Source organism: Fukomys damarensis, unplaced genomic scaffold, assembly GCF_012274545.1.
Source record: "Fukomys damarensis isolate Sample0158 unplaced genomic scaffold, DMR_v1.0_HiC HiC_scaffold_17, whole genome shotgun sequence".
Classification (NCBI taxonomy): Eukaryota; Metazoa; Chordata; class Mammalia; order Rodentia; family Bathyergidae; genus Fukomys; species Fukomys damarensis.
This window is the reverse complement of record NW_022900929.1, coordinates 32513345-32525867: the sequence shown is the minus strand read 5'-3', so window position 1 is coordinate 32525867 and position 12523 is coordinate 32513345.

The following is a 12523-nucleotide window of genomic DNA, read 5'->3' as shown; positions in this document are numbered from 1 at the left end:
TGTAGATAGGTTCTTCTAGCTGGGTATGTATTTGGCTTTTTTCCCTGTGAACTTATCTTAGGTGGGAGCTGCCCTCTAAGTGCCTCAAGTAAAAGTTAAACTGATAGGGTGGCCGTGCAGATGTTTTCACTAGCCTTTGGCTCAGCATTGATATGAGTTTCATTGGTTTTCAGCTTCTGAACTTTACAAGCAGTGTAACTTCAAACCCACCCTGATGTGGGCCTCTGGTTGGAACTCTAGATTTTTCAAAGACTATTCTGTTTTTCAATCACTGCCCATACAGGCTGACCAATTCTGTTCAGTATTTCCTGGACAGTGAGTGAGAGGGCCCTTGTCAGAGGCTAGACAGCCCTTTCTATCCATGGTTTTAGGCAAGGAGCTTAGGGCATCTCTAAGCTGCTCACAACTCCAGCCACCAAGGACACCTTCCAGTTCCCATCTCCTTTCCAGTGGAGAATATGATCTGGTCTCCCCAGCTGTAAGAATGCAGCACTGTCCTTTTCTAAAGTCTGTTAAGCCAGCAAGATATACAATTGCCAAATCACAAGGACTTTGTATTTCAATTGAGAGGTCTAAGAATGTTTTTTTAGCATACCAGCCTGGAATCAGGAGACCAGAGCTCTATTCTAAATTCATTCTGAACAAACTATGTGAGCAGTAGAGTTAAGTTTGTTGAACACTTTGGGTCTTGGGAGAAAACTAAAATTTTGGTTTGAGACAGAAAAGTACTAAGGTCTTTTACTGCTCAAAAATGCCCCGATTCCATAAAATACTATTTTTTATCTTCTGGGGCATAGGAGGGGGCCAGGGCCAGAGGCAGTATGCACTTGATTTAAGGTAAGGACAACTTATAAGGAAATTTCCTTTGACTATACAGCTATCCTGTCATAAAAATGGCTACAAGGCACATTAGCATTTCAAAAACTGCTTTCTCCTGTAAGAGGAGAACTCAAGGAGATTAGAAAGAGCAAAACTCATTGTTTTTTGTTAAGCCAGGCTCAGTATGTAAACATGAACTGTAGGTACCTTCTATGCACCATTCCCCATTCATTTTTTTCATGAACGCATGGACACATCAAAGAGCTGGATGCTCTAGTTCTTAGTGCTTCTCCCAGACTCACAGGCAGACCCATTTTATTCTGTCAGCAAACTTGAAGACCAGTCTTTAGTTGTGAGAACATCTTATGGAAATAAAAAAAGCTTTACAGAATAATACATTCCTCCTCTGCTCCCTTCCCCTTTCCTACCAGGTAGTATGTACTCCTGCAAACACAACTGCCTTTGGAAACAGATATTGCACTATATATTTGGACAGCAGCTTGTGTGCCCCTGGGTAGGGCTGAGCTGGCAGAGGATAAGCAAAAAGCAGGACTGAACTGAGCTCCCTCAGCTACCCCAGGACTCAAAGCCCCTCTTACCTCAAAAATCCTTGCCCCAAATGTTTTCCATTCACTACAGAGAAACTTATTTGGGCATCTTCCTCAGATGTTGTTCCACAGGTATACTTACATCCAGAAAATAAATCACCACAGAGAACTTTGAAAAGGAGGATGGTCAATCTTTTTTTTTTTTTTTTTTTTTTTTTTTTTTTTTTTTTTTGGGGAGGGGATAGAACTCAGGACCTTATTGTGAGGCAGGTGTGGCGCCACTGAGCTAAATCCCCAGCTTTGTTCAGTCATTTTAACTGTGTCCCATGGGATGGAAATTAGCTAGAGTACAGGATTAGGGATTTGTGAATATGAGTTCTAGTGCTTTCTCTGCCTGTAATTATTAGGTCATAGGCAAGTTACCTGGTATCTCTGGGTCTTTTCTTATGAGTAGTTTTGACAAAGGATCTCATACATTTCTCAGTTCTAAAAGTGTTATCTATAATGAGATTATTAAGTACTAGGAACATGGGCCTATCCTACATACCATGCTGTAATATGGGGAACATTCCAATATATAAATCTGATTATCTCTACTGCAGATCTTTATGGAGCTTGAGGAACTGTCTGTAAAGCTCCTCAAAAGACCTCAGGCTGGTTGGTACAAGTGCATGGACCACATGATCTAACAGGTAAGGATATGCAGACTCTGTAGGTTCGATAAGAACCAACATTCTATGGGAAAATCAATCAGTATTCACCATTAATGAATAGAGAAATATCTATTTTATTTGCAACAATATTAAGCTAAAGTGGAGAATCTGTATTTCAAATAAACTTGGAGATTAAAGCAGTTGTCAGAATCCAGAAATATAAGGGCAGAAATGAAAAACCCAATTTACTATACTTTGAGAAGCAAGAAAAACCTTAACAAAGATGAGGGTAAGGTTATGTTAGAAAAAAACCCCAATTGTCATAGCGGAGGTGGAAAACTCACACTAGATGTGCAAGAAAGTAAGGGGACTGACAAGGTCATTCATAATTTGCATGGTTCTGAATGTAGGAATTTTAGTCCTTCAATAACGGTTAAAATTTCAGTTGCCATGGTAACCTAACTGTAGTTATATAAAGTACGCTTAACTGCAGGCTCTTCAGTTCACAAGCCACAGCACGCCTTACAAATGTATCATGGTTAGTGACCGTCACTCACTCCCTGCACAGTGTGCCTGGCATTGGTCACTGTGCGTTTGTTTCCTCGCTCATGCAGACAACTCAGCATGTAGTGGGTTTGCCCCTTTGTCTCTCAGGGCTAAAACACAAGTATGGCAAATGAAAGAGGAAACAGGCCAACAAGGATGGAAAAGCAGCAAAGATGCAAACAGTGATAACACTGAAATACAAGTAGAGCTATGGAAGTAGTAATTAAATGTGGGATTATGAACACTACTGACATTCAAGAGTCTTATGGACACCAAGCCTGCATAGGCCTGCAATCCTGGCTGCACAGGAGGCTGAGGCAGAAGGATTCCTTGAGCCCAAGAGTTCTATGCCAACCTGGGCAACAAAAGTAGGACCTCATCTTTTTAAAAACAAAGGCCCTACTAGGTATGTACCACAAGAACTTAGTAAAGAAAAACTGATCAATGTAAATGAGGAAGGTGTGACAAAACCAATGAACATATCCAAGAGGAAGTGCTGTTGGCAAAGACTTCATATCAAAGAAGCTCTTGAAGATATTTATAACATTGAAATCTCAAAGGTTAAGAGATGTTGGACACTGACCCTAACTTATAAAGGACTGTGACAATTCACCAAGACACAGAAAAGATGCTGACAGGGTTTCATAAAGCTAAGAAGAAGGCAAACACCATCTAATCTACTATGGACACTTTTTAAAAAAATAAAGCAATAGAACTTTACTGGGCATGGTGGTACATGCCCATAACCCAGCACTTGAGAGGTCGAAGCAGAGGTACTGTGAGTTGGAGACCAGGCCTGAGTGAGTTCAAGGCCTGCCTGGACTACAATGTTAAACCCTGTTTCATCAAACAAACAAAAAAAGAAAAAAAAAAACAAAAGGGAAAAGAAACAAAACTTCAACTGTCAATACTTATGTTTCAAATTAGTTTACTAGTAGTTTTAAAAATATTTTTTCTCTTTTATAACTAATAAGAAGAGTTTTATGTTTGACACATTTATATATTATAAATTTCCCATTTATTACTAAGGTCAGATTATAGAGTCTCTGCTTATTGTGTGTGTTTTTTTTTTTTTTTTTTTTTTTTTTTTTTGATACCAGGGATTGAACTAGGGACCTTGCACTTCCGAGGCAGGTGGCGGCATCACTGAGCTAAATCCCCGGTCCTAGCTTGGCATTTTTATAGTCCACACTTCTGCAGAAAGGAAGACCTACAGGTATTTAGGAAATAAAAAGTAAGTTTCTCATAATATTAAGCATTTATCAGATAGTTCTACAGCACTGGGTCCAGTAGAGGCTCTATAACTGAAGAATGATACTGAGAATTAAAAGATTAAGATAATAGTTACAAGTAAAAGACTGCAAAAATTTGCCATAGGAAAAAAATGTTTCAGGAAATGTATTTCAGCCATGGAAAAAATTCGTTGACCTTCAGCATGTTTGGTATGTAAGACACTGACTGGTCATTATATATCTTTACAGAAGACCAGGCAGACATAAACTAATTTCAACTACAATGTGATGGATCAAGGCTAGTAGTGGTGAATCTATAGCACAGGTGTTAGTGTGTTTTCTTTTAAGATGAAAGACGTTAATGTAGAGTGGTTTTTCCTAAACTAAAACCTCAGTATTCAGGTTTAATTGCAGTGTTGGCACTTTGTGATAAGTAAGTGGGCTTTGGATTGCAGTCTGGCACCCTGTCTGTAAAAGGTTTGCCATCACTGAGCTAGGCTAAGTTTTAAAAGGAACTTGGAGTAAAGGAGGAATTATATATCAGAACAGGTGTCAAAGAGAACTGTGTAATTTACTTTCTGGAAGTCCTAAAATGTAGAATTAGTTATGATCCATCTGGAATGGTTTAACTTTTGAAAATAGGCAAGGGAAATGAACTCAGTGACCTGCCAAGATCTCTGCCAAGCTACAATGCTATGATTTTTACCACTGAATTTTTACCTTACCCCAAGCTGCCAACTATTTCAGAGTGCTGCACATTCTTAAATGGTTCTTTGCTCTGTGTGTTCAGCCCCTTCTCCCAGAGCCTCTTGAATGAATGGACATCAGGTTGTGGAGTTGGCCTGATAGGAAAGCGAAGCTGCAGAACCTCCTGTTCTCAGGGAGGTTTTGAGTGGAGGCTGCAGTGGCTTCAGTACATGCAGGCACTATAGCATCAGAGTCTCTATACAAGTGAGCCCTGCATGCTTGGGACAGGTCCTTGCTGCTGCTGCTGCTGCTTGGGTTTGCCAAGACCTGCATGGGTCTATCCCAAGAATTATCAAGATAAAAACACACCACCATGCCAGGCTATTCACACCCTCTCAGGACAAGGAATTAACAGGGAGGGCAAATGCAGACCATTTGAGCCCTCTCCAGTATTGACAACTCTTGAATTATAAAGCATACAACTTTGCCACCCAAAAGAAATTCAAAATTTCTACTTCATTAAGGATCATTAAGAGCCAGGCATGGTGCTGTAATATCAGCACCTGGGAGGCTGAGGCAGGAGGATTGTGCATTCAGTGCTAGCCTAGGCCACATATCAAGTGCAAGGCCAACCTAGACTAGCTGTATATTCAGACACTATCTCATAAAACCAAAACAAAACAAGTTGATATTTTTAAACAGGACACTGACCTGTTCTCCACTCTCCTACTCTTTGACATCTAGCTATGTATTAGCTTGGCTGAACTTGGAATGCATGCCAGTATTCTGCAGAGATAACTCAACAAAGATATATCTAATACAATGCAGTATTCGAGCATCACACATCTCAAACCTTAACTACCCCTAGTTCAACAAGATGCAGAATGAGACACACAGGCGCTCATTAAACCGTCACTTGAGGACTATGTATCTTCTATTTTTAAAACACTGACATATAATTTGGATATATGGTATTTTCATTTAATTTGGACTTCAAATAATAAATTATGAGGATTTAGAGATAGGAGTACAAATATTATCCATTGATAAATCTCTTGGCAGAAGTGCATTTTTTTTTCTTCTAGGTTCGTTTTAATCTTACTTGGAGTTTTAGACTTGAGAACTACCCTTACATCAGATATACTCACTTTTGGTTGGACAATGCTGAGGGTAACCAATTATACATTTGAGGGAAAGGTTGTAAATTCTTAAAAAAAGGAAACTAGGGCTTAGGGATAGCTGAGAAATAATAAACAGATGTCTGCAAACACTTAGAATTCAAAAATATGCTTTAGCTTTCCCTTTACTCTTACTTGTACAACTTCTTTTCAGGCTTCCTCATTTATGAAAACTATGGCAACACTAATCAACCAAACTATTCTTTCACATTCCCAAAGAAGATTCTACTAGGAGAATGGGAGAACAAGGTTGTCTGAAATAAAATAACTATTATGAACTGAAGTAGAAGTTGACTATTATGATGTGATCTGCCCTTAGATCAAATTTGATTTCTCTTAACTAAGATAATGTAACAGTTTTCAGAAATAAAACTTCTCTTGTGGGAGTATTTGTTGCATACAGTTGCTCTAGATTTTACCATGTGGCCAATAATATTTTGTGTTAATGAAAATGCTCTATATCTATTCTAATATGAAAGCTACTTACCACTGTGGTTCACTTGAAATGTGGCTAATGCAACTGAATTTTTAGTCTTATTTACTTTTAATTAAATTTAAGTACTCACATGTAGTTAGTAGTTAGGAGACAGGACACATCTAGAACTAAGGTTCCCAATCCTACTATCCAATGGAGTCACCAAGGAAGCCCAAACACAAGCATGTCTTACACTACTGAGACAAATCTCATTTGAATGGGAATTGATCTTTTAATGACTATGAATGATTCTTCTGATGTGCTGCTGAATTTGGTTTGCTAGTCTTTTGTTGAGAATTTTCAAATCCATATTCATCAGGGATATTGGTATTGGGATAATGCTGGCTTTGTAAAATGAGTTTGGAAACTATTTCTTCTTTGGCTTTTGGGAACAGTTTGAGAAGAATAAGTATTCTCTAAATGTTTTATAGAATTCAGCAGTGAAGGTTGGGCATGGTGGTGCACACCTGTAATCCCCGCACTTGGGAGGCTGAGGCAGGAGTATTGCTGTAAATTCAAGACCAGCCTGGGCTACATAGTGAGTTCCAGGTCAGTCTCAACTACATAAAAAAAAAAATCAGCAGTGAAGCTGTAAGGTCCTGGGCTTTTTTTCCATGAGAGACGTTTCATTACCAATTCAATCACCCTACTACTTGTTACTGGTTTATTTGTAATTCATATATATATATATTTTTTTCGCCCCCCCCCCTTCCTTTCAGACCCTCTCCTTGACTTTGATTTTTGTTATTGTTGTTTTTGTACTGGGGATCAAACTCAGGATCTCATGCTTGCCAGGCAGGCACTGTGCTGCTGAGCTACATCCCCAGCCTTGCCTTTGACTTTTGATAGTTTAATTATAATGTCTTGTATTGTTTGGATTGAATCTGACCTTCCCGTACCTGGATATTTATATCTTTTCCCAGATTTGGAAATTTTCAGTTATTTTATTTGATTTTTAGTTTTGGAACTGGGGATCGAACTCAGCACCTTGCACTTGCGAGGCAGGCAGCGGCACCACTGAGCTAAATCCTGGCCCTTCAGTTATTAACAAGAAATATAAGAATAAAACTTTCTTTTCAATGAACAAAAAGAAACTAGTAGTATGAATGAAGCAAATTAGCATGTATCTTAAAATATTTTTGAAAGAAAAGAGTAGTTAATTTGGGGAATTGTTTGAAGGTCTCCCTATTTCCTATGTAAGAACTTTCAATTTTGTGCTCTCTCTCTCTATATATATATAATATATATATTTATATATAATAAATATATAAATAATATATATATTTGAGTTTCTCATACCATGCAATATGTACACTTGTATGTCTGACTTATTTAACATTATGTTCTGAAGTTGCATCCATTTCCAATGAATGACTCAAGTTTATCCTTTTTTTCCCCCTTAGTACTGGGGATTAAACTCAGGACCCTGTGCTTGTGAGGCAGGTGTGGTGCCACTGAGATAAATCCCAGCCTAGATTTATATTTCTTTATGGCACAGTAGTATTCCATTGTGTATAAATACCACATTTATATATTCATTCATCTGTTGATTGACATATATTCTGTTTCCAAGATCTGGCTATTCAAAAAAATTGTGCTGCTATAAACATGGGTTTACATATAACCTTGTAATATGATGACTTTCACTCTTTTGAGAAGATACTTAGAAGAGAGATAGGTGGGTTAAGTGAAATTTCTATTTTTAGGGATTTCTTTTTTCTGAGACATGATCTCACTATGTAGTTCAGACTGGCTTTGCACTCACTATGTAGCCCAGGCTGCCCTCAAATTTGAGGTGATCCTCCTGCCTCAGCCTCTTGAGTGCTGGGATTACAGGAGTGTGCCACCATACTTGGCATATTTTTAGTTTTCTGAGGAATCTCCATACTGATTTCCATAGTAGTTGCACTAATTTACATTCTCACCAATGATGTAATAGAGTTCTTTCCCCCTACATCCTCACCAACATTTGATTTTTTTATGCTAGCCATTCTTTTTGGGGTAAGATGGATATCAATGTAGTTTTAATTAGTATTATCCTAATGGCCAGTGATGTTGAACATTTTTCCATGTATTTATTGGCAATTTGTAATTCTGCTGAGAAATACATTCATTTCAGTTGCCTATCTTTGGACTAAATCTTTTATGAGGGTCTATTTTTTGAATTTTTTATATATTTTGCATATTAGTCCTTTGTACAAGGAATAGCTGGCCGAATTTTTTCACATTCTGTAGGTTGTCTCTTAACTGTTGTTTTCTTTGCTGTGCTATGATCTCATTTATCATTTCCCAGTATTATTTCTTGTGCCATTGGAGTGCTGTTCAAATAGTCCTTGTTTATGCCTATGTCTTCAAAAGTTTTATCTATTCTATCTTCCAACAGATTGTTTCCGTTTCAACATTTTGATCTTTAATCTATTTTTATTTCAATTTAGTACATGAGATATATGGGTCTAGATTCAATATTGTGTATGTAGGTATCCAGTTTTCCTGGCACCATTTATTAAAGGGGCTATCGTCAGTGTATGCCTTTGGCTAATTTTTTGAAGATCAAATAGCTGACAGTGCCTGGGATTGATTTTGTTTCCTCTATTGTGTTCTATTGAACCACATGTCTTTTTTTCTGGTACTATGCTGTTTTAATCATAGTAGCTTTGTAGTATAACTTTAAGTCTGGGATTGTGATGCATCCTGCTTGATCTTGTTGTCCAGGAGTGCTTTTGCTGTTCTGGATCTCTTCTGATTCTATTTGAATTATTTTCTCTAGAGCTGTGAGAAATAGCATTGGTATTCTGACAGACTGCATTAAATCTACAGTTTTTTACTTTTGGAAATACAGTGATGCCTCAGTTGTCACATGGGTCCATGCTTGAACTTTTTACTACTAGAACAGCAAAGCTTGAAAAAAAAATCTGCTTGATGTTTGTAACTTTGCTCGAGTTGAATCGAAAATCCAACTTTAAAAAACCTGTACAGGCTGAAAGTGAGTCACTCATCATGGCCTGCCTGCTGCAGACACAAAGGCGACGCTGCAGTCTGTGCCACTCTTACCCAGACACCACATAGTGCTTGTGTTAGTGAGTTCAGACATTCGTCCCTGTGCTTTTTCTTCTGCGCTCTGAGTGAAATGTTGTAACCATGGCTCCAAAGAAAGTTAGTAATACTAGCAGTAAAGCTAAGAGAATTATGAGAACCATGAGTTAAAGAAAGAAACCACTGTGAAATTTGTTAAATTTGATTTTCCACAGAAAAATATGTTCAGTTCTTAAATTTTTCAGTGTTCAAACATGAATTTGAAACAAATTGAGTTTGACAACCGAGATATCACATGTTAATTATATTGGTTCTACCTATCAATGAACAAAGATATCTTTCCACTTTTTGATGTCTCCCTCAATTTCCTTTTTCAGGGTGACTGCAATTTTCATTTTCATTGTAACTGTCACTCAGAGGCCTTTCACTTCCTTGATTAGCTTAGTACCTATTTAATTTTTCTTGATGCTATTATGAATGGTATTATTTTCCTAATCCCTTTTTCAGTGATTATAGCTGTACAGGAACAATGATTTTTGTATGTTTCTTTAGTATCCTGATACATTGCTAAATTTGGTTATCTATGCAAGAAGCCTTTTGGTGGAATTTTTTGGATCTTCAATGTACAGGATCATGTCATCTGCAAATAATACTTTGACTTTGTCCTTTCCTATACATATCCTTTTTATTTGTTTCTCTTGACTGATGCCTAGGGCTAATGTTTCAAGGACCATGTTGAATAGGAATGGTGACAGTGGACATCCTTGTCTCACTCTTGATTTTAGAGAGAAAGCTTCAGTTGTATCTCTGTTTAATATGTTGGGAGTAGTCATAAATGGCTTTTACCATACTGAGATAAGATTCTTTAAAACTTATTTTCTTTAGGGTTTTTATCATGAATGGGTGTTGGATTTTGTCAAAGGCTTTTTCTACATCAATTGAGATAATCATGTGATTTTTTTCTTTGCTTCTGTTTATATGATGGATCACACATATTGATTTGCCTGTGTTGAACCATCATTCCATTCCTGGGATGAAGCATACTTGGTTATGGTTTGTAATCTTTTTGATGATTTATTGCATTCTGTTTGCCAGTATCTTGTTGAAGATTTTTGCATCTACATTCATTAGAGAGATTGGCCTGTACATCCCTTTCTAGGTTGGATCCTTGAGGAGTACTGGCATTAGATTAGATCTTTTCTGAAGATTCAGCAGTGAATCCATCAGGCCTTGCACTTTTTGTAGTTGGTTTTATAGTTTCAATTACTGTTTCAATTTCATTGCGCCTGTTATTGGATTAGTCGAGATTTTCAAGTCTTCTTGGCTCATTTTGGTAATTTACATGCATCTAGGAATCTTTCAATCTCTTCAGAGTTACAACTTTTTAGAATATAGGTTTGTGAAGTACTTGCTAATAATCTACATCTTACTGGTGCCCACTGTAATTTCACCCTTTTAATTTCTACATACATTGATTTGTGTTGTTTCTTTCCATCTTCTGATAGGTTAGCTAAGGGGTTGTCTATTTTATTTTTTCAAAGAAGCAGCTTTTTGATTCAGTGATTTTTTTAAAGTCTCCATTTCATTGATTTCTACTCTGATCTTAATAATTTCCTTCCTTGTACATACTTTGGGTTTGGATTGTTCATGTTTTTCTAGGACCTTGAGATGCATCATTAGGCTTTTTGGACTCATTTTGATTTTCTGATATGGGCATTCATAGCTATAAACTTCCCCCATAGAACCTATTTCATTGTGTCCCAAAAATTCTGATATGGTTTACTAGCATTACCATGTAATTGTAGAACTCTTTTACGTCTTCATTAATGCTGTGACCTATGGATTATTCAAAAGTATGTTGTCAAATTTCCATATGTGTGTATAATTTCTGTGGTTACTGACTTCTAGTTTCATTGTACTATGATCACAAAATGCATGGTAAAATTTGATTCTTTTGCAGTTATTTTAACATACTTTATTAAATGGTATGTGTTCCATTTTGGAGAAATTACTATGTGCTGTTGAAAAGAATGTGTATTCTGTTGTTGCTGGATGGAACACTATAGGTATCTACTAAGTCCATTTGTTCAAAGGTTTGGTTCAATTCTGAGTTTTTGTTGTTGTTGTTGACTTTTGTTTGGTTGGTCTATTTGTTGTAGTGGGGTACTGAGGTTCCCCACAATAAATGTATTGATTTTTGGAATTTTATTGCTAAACTTTTGAAATATATAATGATCACATTCATCATAGGGAATTTGTAACTGGGCATAATATATCTTCATTCTTTTTTTCCCCATTCACTTCCCTTCACTTCAATCTTTTTTCCCCTTCCTTTTACAAAAATTTGTTCCTAAAAAAATTGTTTTTATTGTTTACCTACCATTCTCTTTAATTTTTTAAATCCCAATTCCCTCTCTTCCCCCTCTCTCCCTTATCCCTTGTTTCCCTTCCCATTTGAACATTCTCCTCCTACTTCCCAGTATCTGTCATCCATTTTGGTCCTTATTTACCCTTGTGTTTCTCATAAAGAGTATGATTTTTAAACATGTGTGTCCAATTTATTTCACTTAAAATTATGTTCTCAAGGTTCATCCATTTAGCTAGAAATGTCTCAAGTTTATCTTTATGACAGTGTAGTAGTCTACTGTACATAAAAACTACATTTTTCAATGCATTCATTCATTACTGGGCACCTGGGCTTTCTCAAGATTTAGCTCTTATAAATTGTGTTGCTGTAAACATGGTGGTGCATGTATCACTGTAGTATGATGCTTTTAACTCTTTCAGGAAGATACCTAAGAGAGGACTAGCTGGGTTGAATGGAATCTCTAGTTTTAACTGAATCTCCATGCTGATTTCCATGAGGTTGCACCAGTCTACATTCCTACCAACAGTGGAGAAGGGTTCTTTTCCCTCCACAGGCCCATCAGCATTTGTTATTGGTTGATTTCTTTTTTTTTTTTGCCCCAGCACCTGGGGTCAAACTCAGGACCTTGCACTTGCTAGGCAGGTACTGGTATCACTAAGCTAAATCCCCAGCCCATGTTATTGGCTGATTTCTTGATGATAGCCATTCTTTTGGCAGTGAGGAATCTCAGTGTTCTTCTAATTTGCATTTCGCAAATGACCAGTGATGTTGAATATTTTTTAATGTATTTATTTGCTGTTTGTAACTCTTCATCTGAGAAATGTCTATTCATTTCAGAGGCCCATTTTTGGATTGGGTCTTAAAATTCATGACACCAGGGCTAGGGATTTAGCTCAGCGGTTCCACTGCCTGCCTTGCAAGTGCAAGGACCGGAGTTCAATCCCCGGTACAAAAAAAAAAAAAAAAAAAAAAAAAAAAAAAAAA